Source organism: Ramularia collo-cygni (assembly GCF_900074925.1).
Source record: "Ramularia collo-cygni strain URUG2 genome assembly, contig: RCC_scaffold03, whole genome shotgun sequence".
NCBI classification, from domain to species: domain Eukaryota; kingdom Fungi; phylum Ascomycota; class Dothideomycetes; order Mycosphaerellales; family Mycosphaerellaceae; genus Ramularia; species Ramularia collo-cygni.
In genome coordinates, this window is record NW_019716257.1 from 1,284,997 (window position 1) to 1,291,133 (window position 6,137).

The window sequence follows — 6,137 nt, forward strand, 5'->3', positions numbered from 1 at the left end:
GGAGGAGGAATCTAAATAAATGCTATAGGGGCTAACTTTTTAGTTATAGGTTCCTAGATTAGAATAGGTTTAGGTCTTAGTATAATAGCTAGCCTTCTAAGTAGTCTTCTCTATAGTGCATTTAAGGAAAGATGCTTAGATTAAAACTTTAAATCTAAATTACCCCCTCTCTTTTCCTTAAAGAATACTACATTTAAGTGCTATTTTATAGCTCTTATATCTAGATCCTAGAAAAGCTAGGATTTTAATGTTCCTTTAATATATCCTATAAATACTATATCCTTTCCTCTATTTATAAGTTTATTACTCCTTACCTATCTAGGTTAGGATTTTAGGTCTATATATATAATAGCTTAGTACCCCTAAACTCTTAGATAATATAATAATAATAATAATAAGTTCTATTATAGTCTAGTGCGGGCGAGGCCTATATAGACTTTACTACGTAGTATCTCTATAGGAGAAAACCCTTTCTTCTTACGCGGGTTAAAAAACTCCCCTATCCCTTAGGTGTTTGCCTCGTATATACTACGAGCTCTCCTCGGTTAAGTGCGCCGTTCTCTTATACTCCTTACTTCTACTTCTACCCTACCTACCCGCTCCGCTCTATATCTCTACGGTTCTATACTTCCTTCCGCTCTTAGACTAGTCGTTCTACCGCGGGGCTTAGCTTAAACTACTCGAGAAATCCTTCCTTAATAATCTATTTCGCGATCCTCTATACGTCTTCGGGGTCGTTTAGAATAACTTAGATATCTTTGCTTCTCGTTCTTCGTAGCTAGTCTTCGCGTCCCCTCGCCTACTTTAAGTAGTATAGAAGTATATACTTAACATTTTAGCAGGGGTATCCGTATTAGTATACCTTGCTTTCTACTTCTAGGACTCTCCGCCTCCGGAGGTATTCCTAGAGGCCGATATATTCGGTCCTTAACTATATTATTATACTTAATTAGGCCCTTATTAGCCCTTCGTAGATAGTATGCGGAGGTTTATAGCCTCCCCCGCTCCGGTCCGGCGTTATTATATTGTCTTTTCTTATAGCTGCGTTCTAGTTCCTCGTTTAGGCCGCTATAAAGTACCGGCGGTCCCTCCCCTAGTAACGGTTCTAGCGGTCCTTCTATTATTCTAGGGACCTCTCCTTAAGATCCCTAATTATCCTTCGCTTTTCTTAGATTTCCCCTTTCGTCGGGGCCCGTAGTACTACGTATGTTCCTATATCGATTAGTATAGGCATCTCTCTATTCTACGTCGCTATGTCCTCTTACCTCTATATCTTAAGTCTATTATTACCGGGCTAGCGGTTATATATAGCTCTTATAATGTACTTTTAATATAGCTAGTTAGCCGTAAGCGCGGAGTATTATATCCTAAGTTACCGGAGGTATATATCGATAGGGAGTACGTTCGTTTCGTGTTCGAGGGTACGGAGGGGTACCGACTTATATACTCCGGTAACCTTATAGAGCGCCTTTACCTAGGTTCTTTCTAGTTCTATAAGGAGCACTTATAGAACTCGTCCTTTATTATTATCGTAGGCCTAGATCGGGCTACCGTACGTTATTACCGGGCGCACGATTACTATATAGAGTTGCTTAGCCTATATAAATATAGCGCCCTATATAGACGTTATAAGCCTATTTAGGGATTCTATATTCGATAGTACCCTCTAGTTAGCTTTCCTAATATATTGTCCCTACGAGAGTTTAGGTATTACTTATAGGCCTAGTATCCTAATATATATCTCCGGCTTTAATATATAGCCTTAAATCGTAATAGTAGCTCCTATATTATATTTCGTGCGGCTCCTCGTAAAGTAGATAAGTTAGTACTTCTCCGGGGCGAACCTTACGCCGTRCTTCTCTACCTATCGTTCGTATCTCGTATAGAGTTCCTCGAGCCTTCTATAGTTGCCTTCCGTTATCGTTAACTAGGTTAGGATATTAGTATCGTCTATAAACCCGCTAGCTATAGAGTTCTAGGAGTCTAGTAGGGGTAGGAGCTCCGATACGAATACTAGGAAAAGCGCTAGAGAGAGGGTCGATCCTTATAGGATGCCGGTTTCGGTGTCCCTCCTCGCGCTAGTAAAGGATCCTAATTTTAGTATAGTAGTCCTTTTAGTAAGGAATAACCCTATAAAGCTAGTTATCTATTCCGGGAGTCTTATCTTCCTTATAATATAGATAAGTCTTTCGTACGATACGTAGTCGAACGCTCCCGAGATATCGAGATATAGGAGGGACGCGACCTTACCTTTGCCTCCCTTCTATACGGCTCGGATCTTTTCTATTAGTAGTTCTATCGCGGTTAGAGTAGATCGTCTTAGCCGTCCTCCTATTTAGCCTTCCGGGAGGAGGCCCTTTTCTTCTAGTAGTACTAATATTCGGCTCGCTACGATCTTCTCGAGAAGCTTGCCTATAGTATTAAGGAGGGCTATTAGTCTATACGCCTTTAGTAYRGTRTATATYRGTTTCTAAGGCTTCCTTAGGACTACYRTAATAGATTCTTTRTARTATAGCGGATAGTATCCGATCCTTARGCAGGCCGTAAAGAGRTRTRCTAGCGRAGCGTATAGGGACTTATATTRCTTTARTAGGCGGTTTAGGATCCTATCCGGTCCCGGTGCCTTATYTAGTAGGATAGTCCGAAGGGCTAGGCTAACGTCTRTCTTAGTTACTAGCTACTCGACGGGGAGTAGCTCGGGGTACGTAGTATTTAGGATRTCCGCTAGRTCCGCYCTYRCYRGYRGCGGGAAGAAGTRCCTTACTATAGCCGTAGCCTTAGCCTCTAGGTCCGTATAGGTAAGTCCGCTTAAGTCCGTAATATCTAGTATAACYRTTTCCTTCTAGTYRTYRGGCTTYCTTACCTATTTYGCTATCTTCTATATACCTTAYRGGGTCGCTATTACTTCGGTAATAAACGTTCTCTACCCTATTTCTTTATCTCTCTTAATCTAATCCTTCTTATCCYRGARGGCTAYCTARAGAGYATYYTATATCCTYTATAACTTATTCCCGGTCTATTCCCGGCGGGCTCTCCTCGCGATCTTAACTTTATCCGTATACGTAGTTATCTAGTACGGTTTCGCCTATTAGGACGGTTTAGTAATAGGGGTGTGCTTATCCGCTACTTCTTATATAGCATTTATAATTAGCTCTGCCCTCGCCCGAACCTAATCCTTCGTTAGATAGGAGAGGGGAGGGAGGTATTTAAGAAGGGAGTCTAGGTCTTCGTCGAGCTCGTTCTATTTCGTATTTTTCTAGAGTCTATATAGAGGTCGCTCGGCTACGGCCTTAGTACGTAGGTCGATTATAGTAGCTACCGGTAGGTAGTCTAATCCCGTATAGAGGTCCTCTATAGTATAGTATAATATAAGCCTCCCCTTAAGGCTTCTCGTAAGAAACGTAAGATCTATAGTTGTACTACTTCTTTAGCTCTTCTAGGTTATTATTCCCTTTAGCGTCGCTAGGGTAAATCCTACTCCTTCCGTCTAGTTAATAAGGTATCCCGCTAGGTAGTAGTAGGCCGGCCGGAAGTCCGAATCCTACTTAGGGTAGTAGAGGTTAAAGTCCCCGACTATAACTTAATATCCTTCCCGGGCTAGGGCCGTTTCGAGCTACCTAAGTATACCCTCCTCGTAGGAGCTATAGGACTACGGTAGTAGGTTATACTAGTTATATATCTAGAGCGTCTTCTCTTCCTCCCCTAGAAGGGTAAGCAATATTGTCTATACGTCGCCTATAGCGGCCTACCCGTCGTTATAGACCCTATAGCTGCTATTCTTAATAGTTCTACTAATATATAGGGCTACCCGGGGGTTCTCCGTTTATAGTACTATCGTAGTATATCCTAGGTGCGTATAGGAGGTCTTACGGGAGGAGTAATAGTTAATCTATAGCTCCTAAATCGCTATAACGTAGTAGACTTTTAGGTCGAGGTTCTAGAGGAAGTCTCTCTAAACCTTATCTTTGCTTCTATTTATATTATACTATATAATCGTTAGGTATATATGTTTAATTATCGGACGTATCTATTCTTAATACGTTAGTCTCTTTTAGTAGCTCGTTCTATCGTTCGGTTAGGGCCTAGCTCGATATTAATAATGTCTAGCTCGACGTAACGGACGCGGTGTCCTCGTCTACTATTTCCGACTCGGATATACTATAGTCGGAAAGGGAGGACGGTAAAAAGAGCCTTAGTTAGCCTAGAGCCCTTACGGCTATTACGATATATTTCGGCCTACCTATCCTCGCCTTCCTCGGTAGATCTACTTCTTCTAGGGATTTCCTCTTACTCGGTATATAAGAGACGAATATAAATCCCTATAAGTTAGTTTCGTTCCTTTCGGTAGGTGCTATAAGGTAGTTCGCCGGGAAGTTCGCTTTAAATCGGTTCGCCCTCTCCTTTACCCGAATACGGTTAGGGTAGATAGAGTCTATAGAGGAGTAGTTTCCCTTATAGTTTACGCACTTCTTTTTCTCCCTATTACGGTACTCGTCGGATCGGTAATTCCCCGCGTAGTAGCCGTATCGGTCGTGCCCGGAGTAGGAGCCGGTTATATAGTCGTACTCCTAGTACTTAAAGTACTATAAGATCCTAAAGCTCGCCTAGGTAATCTCGATAGTCTTTTCCTTATAGTCCTAGAATAGTCCTTTATTAATAGCTTCGTTAGCTATTACGGCGGTCTCTATCTATATAATTAGGGAAGAGTACGCCTTCTCCGGGTACTATCCCCTCTAGCTTAGGTTAAGCTACGTAGTTCTAGTAACCTTAAGATCTTTAATATGTTTATTCTGTTCTTATATCTCGAGGTTTCCTCGCGTCTCTCCTACGCGGAATGCTCGGGGGACCGCGTAGATAAGCACTTAAAAAGATAGTTTCGAGAGTCTAGCTAAAGGTGCGATTTTCGTTGTCTATTTATTATTTAATTCTACTTTTGCCTTTATAGCGCTATCTTTTATAGAGAGCTTAACCTTCCCGTACTTATCGACGCTCGCGGCGAGGACGTCGGGGTTTCTAATCTTCCTAACTATCTCTACTATACTCTTCGCCTTTATTCTAGTAATATCCTTCTAGTCTTTTATATATATTATTACTATAGGCTTAGTAGTCGGCTAGAGGGTATTAGGGCTAGGAAAAGGTCTTAAGGTCTTCGGTCCTAAGGCTATACTCGAGTAGGTAGGCTTAGTGTTTTTATTAGTCTCCTAGAGAAAAAGGTGTGTTTGCTTTATAGTATAGTTAATACCCTAAAGGGTTTCCTAGAGAACTTATTAAAATTCGAGGTAGGTCTTCTAGTATTTCGTAATAGTATATACGAGTATACTAATAAGGGTGCTTATCGACGCTATTACCTCCTTATATTATAGTAGTGTCGTAGGGTCTTTCCTAAGTCCTTCTACGGACTTAATTAGATTAGTAATATATAGTAGGATCCCGTCTTCTCCTACCGCCTTCGGGGCGGGTACGGTATTCGGGGGTATTATCGCGTACGCGGCGGCGCGGTAGCGCGGGAGTCCTCGGTCGCGAAGGTGCTTCTCGTCGTAAAGGTACTTCTCGTCGTAAAGGTGCTTCTCGTCGTAAAGGTGCTTCTCGTCGTAAAGGTAAGGGAGTTATTCTTAGATAATATATAGTCGGCTTTATTCCTATAAATGCTTCTTTAGGTAATAGCTTAAAGCCCTTAACTTTAGGACTATTTAGCAGCCTGTTCCTTATTTTAAACTAGGCTACTAGGGCTTTAGGCTAAAATTTAATTAGCATTCCTAATTCTTTAATTATTGCCCTTACTACATCTTCTAATATTTAGATAGATCTTTCTATAACTCTATTCTAAATAGAGTTATATACATCTATTATATTAAAGTAGATTCCTAAATCCTTCTCCTACTATTTTAGTAGACTAGTAAGTTTAGGTACATTATCTAATCTTATTATCTTTAATTTTAAAGATGTTTTTCTTTTAGCTTTTAGCTTCTAGATTTTTAGAGCAGCTATAAGGCCCACCGCCTTATAGTATTACTAAATAGTCCAGAATGGGTTAGACTATTCACCCTAACCCTACCTTTTACATACCTGTCCTAGGCTAAACCGGATACGCGCGGAAGGAATTATAGTAGATAGAGGAAAGGCTATACGCCTCCTAG